Source organism: Cyprinus carpio, chromosome B12 (genome assembly GCF_018340385.1).
Source record: "Cyprinus carpio isolate SPL01 chromosome B12, ASM1834038v1, whole genome shotgun sequence".
In the NCBI taxonomy this organism is placed as follows: domain Eukaryota; kingdom Metazoa; phylum Chordata; class Actinopteri; order Cypriniformes; family Cyprinidae; genus Cyprinus; species Cyprinus carpio.
In genome coordinates this window covers 1008237-1025824 of record NC_056608.1, presented here as the reverse complement: position 1 = coordinate 1025824, position 17588 = coordinate 1008237, and the positions used below count along the sequence as shown (strand labels likewise).

Below are 17588 nucleotides of genomic sequence, written 5' to 3'. Positions count from 1 at the left end.
CGAGTTTTCTCTGCACATCACAGCAACATACCTGCAAACAGACACACAGAGTAACTGCACTGTTGTTCTCTAATAGCTCGAGATTTTAGTCCAGAGTACAAAAGTGCATGGGGTCATTGATAACCTCATACTAGTTTATGAAACTTTATGACAAATCGTTTCCCTTCATTATCTCTAAATGTGAATATTCCTCTTTAAGAAAAGGTTTTATTTTTGCCAATATACATACCAGGTAAATAGGTAAGTATGCAAAGCACGGCTCTGCCAAGAAACTCCCCTGGCCAGATAAAACAAGATTGTTTGAACATTTTATTAGAAGCAGCTGATGACTAATCCATGCTGAAATATCAGCGCGCTCCGCTTTTCCACTTCATAGTCTAATCAAACCAGCTTAAATGCCACTCGAATCACAAGGTTTAGAGATGAAAGTATTTGCGGAACGCCGCGATACAAACTGTATTTTTAGAATGATGGATCCCTGGACTCCCAGTTCATGCTGAGAGAGAGACTCGGCTTCCCAGTTTTCCATGATGTCATGTGTGGCGTTTGGGTGAAAGCAATCGAGGGGGCAAGAGAAGGTTCGAGCTCTTCGGGCGAGCCTGACCATGAAGATTTGTTGTGTATTTGCTTACATTGTTTGGGAATTGTAGCAACACACTTTAATGCTGTTAACAGAACAGCACTGTTAATGCTGAAGCTCAGTTACCACATGCAGACATGGAGTGGAAACAGGCATTACATCACAGTTTGTCAAATACTGCAGCTATGCGAGCTGAATGTAACCGGCCTGAAGACACACTCTTCAGCTCAAATGAAAATAAACATGCATGCATTCATCAAAACCATACGTGCATAAATCTAAAAACTCTACAAAATTAAAAATAAAAATGGGGATAGATCACCGAAAACCTCACAGGTTTGGAATGATATAAGGGTGAGTGAACAATGACAGAATGTTCATCTTTAGTTGAACTTGAGCTCTTCAGATCACTGAGCTCAAGCCTCAAATGTGTACAGCATGTCAGTGTGTTGATGTGTTGAGAGGATCCACAGGATGGCATCATTCACACAGCAGTGGCTGCACATGCTAGCTTTGTTACAGAGATGGCACTTCTGTTATAAAATATTATATCATTATGAAGCTGCATTGCATTCCGTGGAATACAGAAAGAGATGTTTAGCACGATGTTCAAGCTGCTCTTCCATACATAGTAAATAAATGTTGTCAAGTTTCAAAAATGACAAAAAGCACCATCAAATTCACAGTAGTCGTCCATATGACTTGTGCAGGATGTTTCAAATCTTCTGAAGGCATTTGGTAACTTTGTGTGAGGAATAAAAAAAGTAAGTAGTTATTCACTGAAAAGCATGATAAAGAAAGTGTGTATGTGATTAAATAGCAATGTAAATATCAATCTGTTCCTCAAACAAACTCATCTCTTGATCTTCATTTTTCTTTGCAGTGAACATTCTGCCTCACTGCAATAATAATAATAATAATAATAATAATAATAATAATAATAATAATAATAATAATACTCCTAACTTAGTATTTTTGTTGTTTTCCCATACAAATATCATTCTTACAAATAACAATCTTAAATCAAGATGCATTTACTAAAAAAACAAACTATACATTTCACCATATCTTAATAAAAAAAACAATATATAAAAAAATATATAGAAAAATAAACTAATAAAATGTAATGACCTGATCAATATCAGTCCTTTTGTTATTTTGTTTATTTCTGAAATATGTGGGTTATTGTATTTTGTTTGATAAAGTGTTTAATGCATATGCAAGAAGATTTATCATTTAATTATTTCTATGCTGTTCAGATGTGCCTGGTAATTTAACAGTTGAGTTGTGTTTTCTTTAAAATGTTTTAAGGATGGTTCATTACATAAGAGAAGCTCACTAATCAATATGTTAATGTTAGAGATTTAGTGATTAATAAAGTATCCTGTTGAACTACGTGAAATCCCGTGAGAGAGGAGAACGGAAACGGGAAGCGGAAAAAAAAAAAACGAAAAACTGAGCACGAGAGTGAGCACGAGGGCTAGTCTGCTATTAACACAGAGTTTGTGGGCTTAACGCTTTAAGTTGGACTATAATTTGTTTCATCAGAAACCGCGCTCTCTGCGTAGGTGTTTGTGACTGAGGGAAAGTGAAATACCGCCGGAGGTGTGTGTTTTTTTGGACTGTGACGTGAGCTTAGGCCTGTTAGCCTCTCTGGCTAAATTAGCTCGTGGTTTTGCAGTAACGTTACTGTCATACGGTCGCGGGAGTGACCGCATACACTTTGTTTGCCTGGTGGACGAGAGAAGACAACATCGAGAAGAGAGTCGCAGGCTGACGCAGAGGTTTTCTTCATTGGGGACCGTTTGGCTGTCGATGCGGGACGGATGACGCTGATTAACCCTCGCTGTGCCGCTTGCAAACGGAGTTCGTCTGACGAGAAAGAGAGTTACAATCGCGGTAGGATCCGGGTTTTTCACTCTACACCAGGAGGTATTGTTGCTTTCTTCATTTTATGAGCTCCAACATTAAGCGCGCCAACGAACTAACTTAATGCAGGCCTGCTAAAAGAACTGAAAAATAAGAGTGCACTCAGGTTATCACAGACTATTGACTTCATTACCCGGGTTTTTTTTCCCCTCTAAATTGGGTTTTATTTTCATATTTGCTCTTTGCTGTTCAATTGTTATGTGAGTTTGTATAATACAAAAGGAGGAAATTGAGCTATGGCGTTCTTGTTGTTTATTCTTTCACCAGCCATTGTATTTGTGTAGCTCAGTGTTTTCTGTGGTAATATTCTATATTTTAAAACCAAGAATATTCTTTCAGGTACCCATTGATAAGCAAAGAGATAGTGAGAATCATAGTGTTCTTAGACAGGGTCATTATACAATGGAATGTCTCTTTCACCATTTTACCAAGCATTAGGGTTAAGAGGGTTCAATACTTTATACGCTGCTGTATAACGTACTTGCCTCATCACGAGCCTATGGTGGAAAGGGTTACATTTTTGGGGGCTCGTCCGGGATATTAGTAGATTTGTAATATTCCTCAGTTCTCACTTATCTATTCTAAGCACACAAAATGGATGTTGATGAGATTGAAGCTTGGTGTAAAAGGAAGCAAATAGCTCGTGAGAAAGCAGTAGTGTTAAGTGGTTTTGATGCCAATGTCACAGATGATGTTCTGCTTCAAGCTTTGAGTCTTGTTAAAGCTTTTGGAATTGCTAAAATAGTGGATCGCTGTCTAGATGTAGCTTCCAAAACCCAGTTTGTGCTGATTCAGACATCCACTGATCTTACTAAGCAGACTATACCTGACTGTGTTGGGCTCCCTGGAAAAGCTGGTCCTTGGCCTGTTCATGTGCTCCCTGTTCTTGCGGAAGGTGAAGATTTCGAAGCCAAGCTGTTGTCCTTTTTGAAGCATGAAGGAAAGACTATCACTGATGTTAAAGGCTTGCTTAAACCTTCGCCTCTTGACATGAACACTGCTCTGATCAATGCCATAAGTTCCCTGGTGGACAAATGTAACACTGCACCTGCTGATACTCAAAGTTACAGGAAGCTCCGCATGTTTTCTGGTGTGAGGCCCACCCCCAGTGGGGAAGAAGAGTATGACGCTTGGGCAGAGCAGACTATGCATTTATTGGAGGAATGGCAATGCAGTGACAATGTGAAAAAACAGAGGGTAGTGGAAAGTCTTAAAGGTCCAGCTGCTGACATAGTGAGGTTTCTACGAGCTCAGAACCCTTCTGCTACTTCATATGACTACATGCAAGCTCTGGAGACAGCTTTTGGAACAACAGAAAGTCCATCTGATCTTCTTATTAGATTCCGACGCACACTTCAATGTGAAGGTGAGAAGCTGTCCGCCTATTTGATGAGGCTAGATAAACTGTTACACTGTGTGTTCAGGAAAGGAGGGGTGCAGCTGTTGGAAATGAATCGACTTCGCATCGAGCAGATTGTGAGAGGTGCCTTGCCACAAGACATGATTGCCCTTCGCATTCGCATGACACATAAGCTGCGTGAACCACCTACCTTCAGTGACTTATTGAAAGAGGTCCAAGAGGAAGAGGACATGCTTCAGAGTAGGAATGATGTCAAAAGCCCAGTGACGTCACTGACTGTTACTCCTGTCCCCAGGACCACTCCGGAAACTAAAGTTGATCCTGAAGTGGAACAACTCAGAAGAGACATTACTGTTATGAAAGCAGAAATGATTAGCCTTAAAGCTGCTACAGTAACATCCCCGCCAAATACCCAAGGTCCACAATTTGAAATCCCTGCCAAGGTTAGACACAGGAGGAGTGAAACCTTGCAAAGAGCTGGCACTGAGGAAGATAGACCAGGGATACTTTGCTATAGATGTGGGGAGGATGGACATTTCAAAAGGGAATGTGATGGTGAAGAAAATCTCAAGAGGGTCAACAAGCGCCTCATCAAACTGACAAAGAAGTCGGGAAAACTACCGCGGGAACCAGTAAAGGAACGGCCTGGCTTCCCTGTGGTGAAAACACGTTCCACCAAGTGCATTAAACCAGATGAGAAAGTGGAGGACACTATACCTGAGGGCTTAGTGGGGCCAAGTTCTGCTGTACCAGTACAGATTGAAGGCATCTATGCTAAAGCCATACTCGATACTGGTTCTCAAGTGACTTTGCTGTACAGATCCTTCTACGACAGATACTTGACACACCTGCCATTGACACCTATCAGTGCCTTGCAGATATGGGGCCTCAGTCCTGCTGATTACCCATATGATGGCTATTTGTCACTTAAGCTGGAGTTTTTGGAAGCTGACGTTGGAGTGACTGAGATTATTGATGCACTTGTGTTGGTGTGTCCTGACCCAGTTGTGAGAGGTGAAGCGTTCATACTCGTTGGCACAAACACACCGACAGTGAGACGACTACTGAAGAGCTGTAAAGAGAGAATAGGAGAGAATTTCGTCAGTAGCATGCACATTCATCCCGCTTTCAAAAGGGCTTTTGAACAGCTGTTAGAATGCCTACCTGATGATGATGATGACAACCACAAGAGAGGAACTGTGTGGTTCACACAAAGTAAACCCATTACTGTGCGCCCTGGAGGGGTAGCTCGAGTGACAGGTGTGCCAAAGTTTCAAGGGATTCCACGTGCTCAAGCCATTCTGGTGGACTCACCTGAAGAACCCGGCGATGATCCAAGGTTTTCAGCAGAGTTTTTGGTCAGACCAGAGTTGCAGGTACCCACTGTTGTAATGTCAAAGAAAATCACTGTGCTGGTCAGGAATGTATCGAAAAAAGAAGTTACATTGACCAGAGGAATGCCGGTTGCTCACCTGTTTCCAGTAGATGTGGTGTCCTCGTCTTCTGTAAGCCAAAAGCCTAACACCGAGTCAGCAGGAAAATTGACCCCATCTTCCTTGAACTTCGGAGATTCACCAGTCCCTGAGGAGTGGAAGGAGAGATTGGTGGGCAAAATGATGGAACGACATGAGGTTTTCTCTACCCATGAGTTTGATGTTGGTTGCTGTAAAAGTGCACATCACGCTATCAAAACCACCGACGACAAACCTTTTCGAGAGAGGTCTCGCCGACTGGCGCCTGCTGATTTAGAGGCATTGAGACAACATCTGTCACAGCTTAAAGATGCTGGGATCATCACCGAATCAAGAAGTCCGTATGCCTCACCTATAGTGGTGGTGAGGAAAAAGACAGGTAAAATAAGGATGTGTGTGGGACTTCAGGACCCTAAATCGACGCACTGTTCCAGATCAGTACACCGTACCGAGGATCGAAGACGCACTGGCCTGTCTCAATGGAAGCAAGTGGTTTTAGTGTGTTAGACCTCCGGAGTGGATATTATCAGGTGCCTATGAGTGACTCTGATAAAGAGAAGACAGCTTTCATCTGCCCAGCGGATTTCTACCAATTTGAAAGGATGCCACAAGGAGTGTCAGGGGCTCCAGCAACCTTTCAACGAATCATGGAACAAACTGTTGGGGATATGAACTTGCTTGAAGTCTTGGTATATCTGGATGATCTCATCGTGTTTGGAGCAACACTCGAAGAGCATGAGGATAGGTTGTTAAAGGTGCTGGACCGCTTGAAGGATGAGGGTCTCAAGTTGTCGCTGGATAAATGCCAGTTTTGTCAACCATCAGTGACTTACGTGGGGCATATTATATCTCAAGACGGAGTGTCTACCGATCCACAGAAGACTGAAGCAGTAACCACATGGCCCCGACCAAACACTGTGACTGCTTTGCGATCATTTCTTGGTTTCTGTGGATACTATAGGCGCTTTGTGAAAGATTACTCCAAAGTTGCCTATCCGTTGAACCAACTGTTGTCTGGTTACCCACCAGTTGCCAAGAAATCCAAGGGAAAAAAGGATAACCTCTACCTGAACCCATCAGAGCCTTTTGGTAGTAGGTGGGATGACAAGTGTGAGGCAGCCTTTGTAGAGTTGAAGCAGAGACTTACTCAAGCCCCGGTGTTAGCTTTTGCAAACCCTCAGCTTCCCTATGAGTTACATGTGGACGCCAGCCAAGAAGGGCTAGGTGGCGTGTTATACTAGGATCAAGGTGAAGGGTTAAGACCTGTTGCTTTCGTCAGTAGAAGCCTAAACCCATCTGAGCGACATTACCTTGCTCATAAATTAGAGTTTCTGGCTTTGAAGTGGGCGGTAGTGGACAAAACTGCATGATTACCTGTATGGGACGAAGTTTGAGGTGAGAACAGACAACAACCCATTGACCTATGTGCTGACGTCGGCCAAGCTGGATGCCACAGGTCACAGTTGGCTTGCGGCATTGTCCACGTATGACTTCAGTCTCAAGTACAGGTCAGGAGTTCAAAACATAGATGCAGATGCTCTGTCTCGTCGACCACATCCTACGCTCACTCAAGTACCGGAACGGAAAGACATATCTGCAGCCGGTGTGAGAGCCATGTGTCAGATGGCTGAAGTGAATAAACGTAGAAATCCATGTCCTAGTAGGGCAATTGACCAATTGGGACCCTCTTCACATGCTATCCCGCAAGCCTACTGTAATATGTCTACCTTGAGTGTAAAGGAGATGCCCATTCTGAGTTCTACCGAGCTGTCAAATGCTCAGCAAGAATGTCCTGGCATTGCCGAGATATGGTCAGCTCTCAACAAAGGAGATTTGACACGAGTTGACAAGACAAAGCATCCAACCTGCTCTCTGTTGTTGAGAGAATGGGATCGGTTAAAGATACGGAAAGGAGTCATGTATCGAGTCACAAGTCCTCCTGGAAAACCCCCTCGCTCTCAGCTAGTTTTGCCAGAAAAGTATAGGAAGATGGTAACCACATCTCTGCATGATGACTGTGGTCATTTAGGCCTTGACAAAACCTACGGCCTAATTAAAGATAGATTCTACTGGCCACGGATGAAGTCAGATGTGGAAGACTACTGCAGGTCCTGTATCCGTTGTATAAAGAGAAAGACGCTACCCAAGAAAGCTGCTCCGCTGTCTCATTTGCAAAGTGATGGACCACTGGACCTTGTATGTATGGACTTTTTGTCCATTGAACCCGATTCAAGCAATACAGAAAATGTTCTGGTTATTACTGATCACTACACACGCTATGCCCAAGCTTTTCCAACGAGAGACCAGAAAGCCTCTACGGTGGCGAAGGTGTTGATAGAGAAGTACTTTGTCCATTATGGATTGCCAAAGAGGATGCACAGTGATCAAGGGAGAGATTTTGAGAGTCGGCTTGTACATGAGGTACTTGGCACACTTGGGATTGAAAAATCAAGAACTACGCCCTACCATCCTCAAGGAGACCCCCAGCCTGAGAGGTTTAATAGGACTTTGTTAAACATGCTCGGGACTCTGGAGCCAAGCAGTAAGAGGAAATGGAGTCAGCACATTGGACACCTCGTCCATGCCTACAACTGCACTTCGAATGAGGCTACTGGGTTTTCGCCCTATTACCTTATGTTCGGGCGTGAGGCAAGGCTTCCAGTGGATTTGTGTTTTGGGACATCCAGCGATGACACACGGCAGGAAACTTACCTAAAGTATGTAACTGAGATGAGAAAGGAGTTAAAAGCTGCCTATGAACTTGCTGAGTCCATTGCTGCCAAGCAAAACGAAGGAAATAAACGGAGGTATGATCAGAAGATTCGGTGTTCACAGCTGTTGCCTGGAGACAGAGTCTTGATAAGGAACCTAGGGTTGCAGGGAAAGCATAAGTTAGCAGACCGCTGGGCTTCAAATCCTTATGTGGTGGACAGTCAGATGCCAAACTTACCAGTGTTTCGGTTGAAACCAGAAGATGGAAATGGACCTATCAAAATTCTCCACCGAAATCACATCCTGCCTCTTGGACAAAATGCATGCCTGGATCCGACACCTGATGTTGACCCTGTACCTGGTGTGAGAGTCCTTCGAAAGAAAAGAAAGAGACTTCATAAACTTCTAAGCCATGTGTCAGAGAGAAGCAAGGTTTCATCGAAGACATCAGAGAACAAAGACAAAGAAGAAAAACCAGATAATTGTCATGGGAAAGAGTACACAGATTCTGAGGATGAAGGAAGTGAGATGTGCTATGACTTATCTGCCCAAGCTAACAGGACTGGAGTAGGAAAAGAAATGTCAGAACCATTTAGTTTGGACCTGGATATGGTGTGGGATGAAGTGACTGAACGTCAAGAGGTGACACAGCCAGAAGCAATCCAAGAGGTTACAGAGGAAACAGTAACAGACAAAGGAGGGTCTCAACCAGAGTCTGCTGAGATGACAAGTCGAGAAACAGGGACACATGAAACAGGTGAAATGAGACAAAAGACTCCAAGAAATGAAGTTGTTAATGAGGAAACTCGAATGTTACCAGATGGTACAAAGCCTGAAACTCTGACCAGCAGAACTCAGAGAGTCAGAAGAGCTCCATCCATATTAACATATGACACACTAGGACATCCAAGTGTCATAAAAGCTCCTATTACTAGATATGTTTCTTGCCTTTATAAGTGGATAAGTGCCCAGTGATCTTTCAGGTGTAAGTCACTTAAGGTTATACTCACTAATATGTTGTGTTGTGTTTACATTGCTAAAGCACCAAGTCATGAGGGCATGTCTTATATTGGTGGGGGGAGAGTGTAATGACCTGATCAATATCAGTCCTTTTGTTATTTTGTTTATTTCTGAAATATGTGGGTTATTGTATTTTGTTTGATAAAGTGTTTAATGCATATGCAAGAAGATTTATCATTTAATTATTTCTATGCTGTTCAGATGTGCCTGGTAATTTAACAGTTGAGTTGTGTTTTCTTTAAAATGTTTTAAGGATGGTTCATTACATAAGAGAAGCTCACTAATCAATATGTTAATGTTAGAGATTTAGTGATTAATAAAGTATCCTGTTGAACTACGTGAAATCCCGTGAGAGACGAGAACGGAAACGGGAAGCAGGAGAAAAAAAAAAAAAAACTGAGCACGAGAGTGAGCACGAGGGCTAGTCTGCTATTAACACAGAGTTTGTGGGCTTAACGCTTTAAAGTTGGACTATAATTTGTTTCATCAGAAACCGCGCTCTCTGCGTAGGTGTTTGTGACTGAGGGAAAGTGAAATACCGCCGGAGGTGTGTGTTTTTTGGACTGTGACGTGAGCTTAGGCCTGTTAGCCTCTCTGGCTAAATTAGCTCGTGGTTTTGCAGTAACGTTACTGTCATACGGTCGCGGGAGTGACCGCATACACTTTGTTTGCCTGGTGGACGAGAGAAGACAACATCGAGAAGAGAGTCGCAGGCTGACGCAGATGTTTTCTTCATTGGGGACCGTTTGGCTGTCGATGCGGGACGGATGACGCTGATTAACCCTCGCTGTGCCGCTTGCAAACGGAGTTCGTCTGACGAGAAAGAGAGTTACAATCGCGGTAGGATCCGGGTTTTTCACTCTACACCAGGAGGTATTGTTGCTTTCTTCATTTTATGAGCTCCAACATTAAGCGCGCCAACGAACTAACTTAATGCAGGCCTGCTAAAAGAACTGAAAAATAAGAGTGCACTCAGGTTATCACAGACTATTGACTTCATTACCCAGGTTTTTTTTCCCCTCTAAATTGGGTTTTATTTTCATATTTGCTCTTTGCTGTTCAATTGTTATGTGAGTTTGTATAATACAAAAGGAGGAAATTGAGCTATGGCGTTCTTGTTGTTTATTCTTTCACCAGCCATTGTATTTGTGTAGCTCAGTGTTTTCTGTGGTAATATTCTATATTTTAAAACCAAGAATATTCTTTCAGGTACCCATTGATAAGCAAAGAGATAGTGAGAATCATAGTGTTCTTAGACAGGGTCGTTATACAATGGAATGTCTCTTTCACCATTTTACCAAGCATTAGGGTTAAGAGGGTTCAATACTTTATACGCTGCTGTATAACGTACTTGCCTCATCACGAGCCTATGGTGGAAAGGGTTACAAACAAATATCTGCCATTGGGTTTAGAAAAATAAACTAGTTGAAGATAAAAACTTTTCAGTGTGAACATCAAATTATTTCTTCTGTGGAAGAAAGAACAAGTTTGAAACAACATGAGGGTGAGTAAAAGATGACCAATTTTTTATTTTGGGGTGAACTATCCTTTTAACTTTTCTGTTAATTGTACCCTCTAAGAATTTGTACGCATTTTTATCTCACGATCAGTTTCTGGTTTCCTTTGCACTATTCTTCTGAAGCTGAAGAAAGGCTTTTTGTCAACAAACTACATATGCTTCAGATCATCTCAAAGTGTGTCTGTCCGCTGAAGTGCTACTGTTTACATTTTTTTTCTTCCCATTAAACCATTGTTTGTTAGTTCATTTGTCAGCGAGTGCTGCTGCGGCCTAATAAAACAAAGCGTCTGACGTTGAGTGGATTTTCTGTGTTGTCGTCAGGCTCATTTGTCATTGATCTGAGGAACAGGCTGACTGACGTCATGATCAAAGCGAGACTCGAGCGCTCATGACAGCAGTGAGCACAACATCAGCACCGGATTCCAAACACTCTCAAATCAACATTCTTTCCTCCACACTATATTTCATAACCTGCGGCGGCAAAGCTCTTCACTCTGCTGCTTCATGCAAACAATTAGAGGAGAGGAAGTGAATGAGGAACTTAGGTCAGTTCCTATCAAACACACCACCAATCACACCGCAACGTCTGGACACACATGACTGCATTTGTTTCTGAAAAAGAGAAAAAAACTTTTGAAGTTGCTCGTAATTACTCTACTCACCACCGATTAGGCTTTCTTTAATGAATGAGTTGGAGCAGATTGCTTTGCTTTTATTTGTTTAGCATTTTTGTCATTTACCATTTTTAGACATCATGATCAGATTATTGTATCTTATTATAAATTATAAAATAAAATGTATAAGTTATTTAAATAATAAAAGAAATAAAGAACTGTGTTCAGACTTTTGTATGGAAGCCTGGAATATAAAATGAAAAGATTATTGTAGCTTTTAATCTCACAATACTGACTGTTATTTCTTGCAGTACTGAGTTTACGCCGCACAATTCTTTTTTTTTTTATCTCACAATTATGACTTTTTTATATTTCTTCTGTATTTATATCTTGAAGTTTGGCATTTATATCTCACAATTCTGATTTAACATCTCATAATTATGTTTATATCCCACAGTTCTGAGTTTATATCTCAAAATTCTGTGTTAGTATCTCATAATTCTGCATTTATATCTTGTAATATATAAATAATATATGTAATATATATGGAGTTAATTCTGCACTAGTATCTCAATTCTTTGTGAACATCTTTCAATTCTGAGTTTGTCTCTTGTAATTCTTTGTTAATATCTCATAATTCTAAGTTTATAACACAAATCTTAGTTTATATATCATAATTCTGAGTTTACGTCTCAAAATTTGTTTATATCTCAACTGTCTTGCAATTATGTTAATATCTCATAATTCTGCATTTATATCTTGTAATTTTGAGTTTATATCACAATTCTGTGCTAGTATCTCACAATCCTTTGTGAATATCTTTCAATTCTGAGTTTATCTCTTGTAATTCTTTGTTAATATCTCATAATTCTGAGTTTATATCATAATTCTGTGTTAATATCTCATAATTCTAAATTTATAACACATCTTAGTTTATATATCATAATTCTGAGTTTACATCTCACAATCCTAAGTTTATATCTCAATTCTGATCTTATGTCTAGCAATTATGTGTTAATATCTCATAATTCAGCATTTATATCTTGTTATTCTGAGTTTATATCACAATTCTGCGCTAGTATCTCACAATTCTGTTAATTTCTTTCAATTCTGAGTTTGTCTCTTGTAATTCTTTGTTAATATCTCATAATTCTAAGTTTATAACACAAATCTTAGTTTATATATCATAATTCTGAGTTTACGTCTCAAAATTCTAATTTTATATCTCAATTCTGATTTGATGTCTTGCAATTATGTTAATATCTCATAATTCTGCATTTATATCTTGTAATTTTGAGTTTATATCACAATTTTGTGCTACTATCTCACAATTCTTTGTGAATATCTTTCAATTCTGAGTTTATCTCTTGTAATTCTTTAATATCTCATAATTCTGAGTTTATATCATAATTCTGTGTTAATATCATATAATTCTAAGTTTATAACACATCTTATTTTATATATCATAATTCTGAGTTTACGTCTCACAATTCTAAGTTTATATCTCAATTCTGATCTCATGTTTAGCAATTATGTGTTAATATCTTATAATTCTGCATTTATATCTTGTTATTCTGAGTTTATATCACAATTCTGCGCTAGTATCTCACAATTCTGTTAATTTCTTTCAATTCTGAGTTTGTCCCTTGTAATTCTTTGTTAATATCTCATAATTCTAAGTTTATAACACAAATCTTAGTTTATATATCATAATTCTGAGTTTACGTCTCAAAATTTGTTTATATCTCAATTCTGATTTGATGTCTTGCAATTATGTTAATATCTCATAATTCTGCATTTATATCTTGTAATTTTGAGTTTATATCACAATTCTGCGCTAGTATCTCACAATCCTTTGTGAATATCTTTCAATTCTGAGTTTATCTCTTGTAATTCTTTGTTAATATCTCATTATTCTGAGTTTATATCATAATTCTGTGTTAATATCTCATAATTCTAAGTTTATAACACATCTTAGTTTACATATCATAATTCTGAGTTTACATCTCACAATTCTAAGTTTATATCTCAATTCTGATCTTATGTCTAGCAATTATGTGTTAATATCTCATAATTCTGCATTTATATCTTGTTATTCTGAGTTTATATCACAATTCTGCGCTAGTATCTCACAATTCTGTTAATTTCTTTCAATTCTGAGTTTGTCCCTTGTAATTCTTTGTTAATATCTCATAATTCTTAGTTTATAACACAATTCTGAGTTTATATCTCAGTTCCGAGTTTATGTCTTGCAATTATGTGTTAATATCTCATAATTCTGCATTTATTTCTCACAAATCTGTCAATATCTCAAAATGATGTGTTGATATCTCATAATTCTGAGTTTATGTCCTATGATTCTGAATATGTATGTTACAATTCCAAATTTTTTCAAGATTGCAAGAAAAAAAACTGAATTATAAGATGAAAAGTCATAATTACCTTTTTCAGTTTTTCATTTCATTGTTGAAATGGGTTCCATACGTTTGTCTTGTATTGTACGTATGAAGAAAGACACCAGCATTTTAGAATAGAAATACCAAGAAGGTACAAACAACATTTGCGGCTGAACTTCAAAGCTTTCTCTCACTTTCAATGATCCAGATAATAGCCCGGTCGCTCCTCGCACCAGGAATGGATTGACTTTCCCTTTTGTTTTATAGCCATTTTATGTGAACCCAAATTTGTCTTGATGCTATCAGGGACGAGAAACAAAGCGGCAGATGGCTGGAGGTAGGGCCTCCGAAAAAAGGCTTTTTGGCCCTTGTTTTCAAACCAATACCTGCTATAAAATACTTACTTTTACAATCTGGAATGGGTGGAAAGCTGCACTGGGAATCTTTCATGTGAATTCCATGCTGATTTTGTAGCAGCAATGGCTGAGAGATTATTATGCTCATCTGTTTGGAATTGCTGGTGAAGAAGGCTTGACAATTCTTCTGAATGCATGTTTTTCTGGAGCATTCCCATTGATCCTAAACATCCTGTCGTGTCCGTGTGCCATTTTCCTATCAGATCCTCCCGAACACTTCAGGCCAAGATCGGCACGAACTGTTCGCATCGCAATGTCCTCAAACAATGGAGTTGTTTACTTCGAATGGTCTCACATCATTTATCAGCTAAGAAAACATAAAAAAGGGAAAAATGCATCGGAAGGAACTGCCAAGGCAGAGATCTGATACCATCAGCATAAAATAAAAACAAAAATCTCCAGCGTTTTCTCATTAGGCAACAGGTGGAATGTGCCGTGAAGCATTATTCTTCTGCTTCCCAATTTATGCATGAAATTGCTCGTATGAACATGCATCGTTTCATTCAACCTGCTAATGAGGATTAGGTGATGGATAATGTATTTCACTAAATATTATCAAACCCTCATGCTCATAAACATAAACAGAACCGAAGAATAAATTTAGATAGAAAAACCATCATTTTTAATGGCAAACGAAGAATGTCGGCAGCTGTGTTTCTGCTTTTTCCCAGGAGTAATTGATATCACACGGAGTTATATTAGAGTAAAACATTTTGATAACTATATGCTCTAGGGTTGAAAACATAACTCGGGCATCATTACTCAAATGTTTTGCACATATGGCAGTGTTCACCGGACTGGACATTAGTAGTTGATTTTGTTGTAAGCTTCAAAATATTCATGGCCACAGCCAAGAGTTGTTCACCTATTAGGAATGTACAGTTGAAACTGGTTTGCAGCTAATATAAATACAGGCGCTGCTGCTAGAAAAAAAGCCCATCGCAGACCTGTCTCATAAACGCATTCACACACGTGCCAAATGAGACAGATACTGTATGTGAGAGCATGAGCTTATAGTGCTGAAACGAATCGGTGATTCACTGCAGAATGAATCATGACCAGTGTGTGATCCTGGACTCATCTGCTGCTCGTTTCATCAAATATGAATCAAATATGTCCATTCATTCCAGAGCTCATTTCATACACTGTATTTACTGTATCCGCATATTACTCAAATGAATATTTGAATGCTTAGAGATTTTTGTCATTGTTTCAGCATATATTCTACAAACAAATAGTTTATGTTGAGTTGTATTTCAGACTAATAAAAGTGATACTGCATAAGATAGGGTTAGATATTATTATTTATTTTTATTTTGTCTTTTTCAACTTTTTTACACTTATGTTAAAGATACAGTCTATGAAAACAAAACAATATTTTTGGATATTTGCCAGAGAGTGTGAGAGAGAGAGAGAGAGAGAGAGAGAGAGAGAGAGTTATTATATCTTTGAGACTTTTATAATTATTAATGACATTTTAAATCTGTTTTTATTTTAATTTAACTTAAAAATTTTGTAATTTTTTTAATCTATGTAGTTTTTTTTCAGTTTCAGTTTTAGTTATTTTAGTACATCAAGTTAAACTAAATGAAAATGAGAAATGTTGTCAACTGGCTGAAATAAGTTATTTATGTTTTATTTGATTTCAGTTAACATTCATTTTATTTCAGGTAACAAATATGTTTTGTTTGTTTTAATTGTTTTGATTTTAGTTTCACTTTTAGTTTAAGTTAACTCTGTTAAGCCTGAGATATTTTCTTTGAAAATGAGATGATCTCAGCCACTTAAACTCAAGGACCAGCTTTAACAGTTTTACACTAATTAATGTGATAAATATTCCCTCAAAATGTTTAACGAGGTTGTTTATGATTGCAAACCCTTCTAGAGAAGTGTGTCTTGAGTGGACAGAGTCAGTGTTTACAGTAGTGACTTCGACCCGCTGGTTAGTTTAGTTACTTTAACCTACTCTGTGATCTAATGCAACTGTTTTAAAGCTAACATTTAGACTGAGCAGATCCAGGCAAATCCACAACACTATCAAATAGCTTAACTCTTTGGGTGTTTACAGCAGCTGATAAGAGCTTTCAGCTATATAATATCCTCCATCCTGCGCAGTCAAACCGGAAAACATGAGGTCATCACATCCACTGCTCTATTTATAGCCATTTAACGGCTGCATATTAAACAAAGCACTCAAGAAATTCAATTAAGAAAGCGCTGGGCCGTGCTGACCTGAAAACAACCAGCGAGCTGCTTCAGAAACAGCGCACGGTTGCTAGCATGCGAGTGCAGCTTAAAGCTTGGATTTTGAGGCGGCAAAGATTAATGGGCACTTTCTTTTTCCAGGTGTTGTATTGTGGATACTAGAGATTTGGGTTGTGAATTTTACCCAGGGAGAAATCCTTTCCTTGGAAATGAAAACAGTAACACAATATACAGGCTTTATCGAGCTCAGCTGAGAGATGAACCTTCATTCCTCACAGCGCTTCTACAGCATCTCGACACGAATCAATCAAAATCACCAGTCCGCTCAGATTGGAGACGCAAATAACCATTATTTTGATAATCGATTCATCTGACAACTATTTATTCGATTCATCACACTCTAAAAAAATTGGGTCAAATATGGGCTAACCCAGCTGTTGGGTTAAAAAGTTAATTAAAAAATGTAACCAAAATTTAACCCAGCAGTTAGATTGGTCCATATTTGACCCAAAATTGGGTTGAAACAACCCAGCATTTTTTAGGATGAGATATAAATTCAAATATTATTCATTATTCAAATAATTGTATAAAAAAATGAATGTGGAGCAAAACTGATTGATTTACAAGATCAAAATCAGGAATCATTTAAAATTAGGGCCGTAGATAATGATAATTTTGATTTTTTTTTTTTTTTTTTTTTTTTGATTAATCGGATGCAAATTCAAATGTTATTCATTATTAAAATGTAATCATTTTAGGGAAAAAGAATATGGAACAAAACTGATTGTCTGATGAGATCAAAATTAGGAATCAGTTAAAACAAGGGCAGCAACTAATGATTAATGTCAACTATTTAATCTGTTAATCAGATAAAAATCCAAATATTGTTAATTATTAAAATAGAAGACATTTATTTAAAAAATAAAAATAAAAAATGATTGTTTTACGAGATTAAAATCAGATCAAATTAGGACTGCAATTGACTATTATAATAATCTATTTAAAAACAAATTATATGCATTTCAAAATATCCAAAAATGGCCAAAATATATTTGCTAAAATATTTTTCCAAATATATTTACATACATATGTTTTCTAGCAATATACTGTATTCTTTGGCCATTTTTGTATACTTTTGATTATTTTTTTTATTTTTTTAAAAGCATTTAAAAGTTTATTTTGCCCTCCATATGTTTTCAATAAATTACATTCACATTTCCCATTCAGAGAAAAACATTATTTGTTGTCTCTAACACGTATGAATATATAACAAAAATTTATTAACTCATTCTAAATTTAGTTTTAATCTTAAAATTGGAAATGTATTTTCTTGCCCATGAAATCGTTTTAAAATATATTTTGGTA

The 17588-nt window shown here is 38.2% G+C and overlaps 1 protein-coding gene across 1 annotated transcript in view; it reads left to right on the top strand.

Annotated features, from left to right (window-relative positions):
• Positions 1–17588, top strand: part of myocd (myocardin) — a 122399-nt gene that overhangs the window by 51905 nt on the left and 52906 nt on the right.